Below are 602 nucleotides of genomic sequence, written 5' to 3' on the forward strand. Positions count from 1 at the left end.
TTTTTCTCAAATATATTCTGATCTGATCTCTTAAGTTTGACACTTTCATGCTTTGTCATTACTTTATTAGGTCTTTTGTTACTTGGGAGAGCTTACCTACTGGTTGCCTTGGTGCCTTACCTCCCACTTCAATTGCTGCTTCTGAGATCAGCCTAGTTAAGATTTAATTCATTACCTCTATGTTGACTTCATCTTGCTGTTCTAAAGCTGCATTATTTGTTTGCGAGCACCAGCCTGAATTTGTCTGCTTTTACCCTTACTGCATCTAGGTTGGCCTGTTACTTCTTGACTAATTTTATTCTTTCTCTCTTGAAATTGAGAGAAATCCCAGACCTCACTAACCTATGGTCACTGCACTTTACCCTACCTAACACTTCTACATCCTGAACTATGCTGGGATCGGCCGAGTTATAGCGATGTCCCCATGCTGCACTCTAAAAAATTTACAATAATTAGAGCACAAGACACGTATGAGTACAAATTGTTGCATGAATATAGCCTAAATTATGACTGTCATAATTCTCTCTTAATGGTGTTAGTAAATCTCCATTCGAAAGAAGTATCATATAACACAAAAACAACAGAAATATTGTTTCCTATTG

Source organism: Dermacentor silvarum, chromosome 8 (genome assembly GCF_013339745.2).
Source record: "Dermacentor silvarum isolate Dsil-2018 chromosome 8, BIME_Dsil_1.4, whole genome shotgun sequence".
NCBI lineage: Eukaryota > Metazoa > Arthropoda > Arachnida > Ixodida > Ixodidae > Dermacentor > Dermacentor silvarum.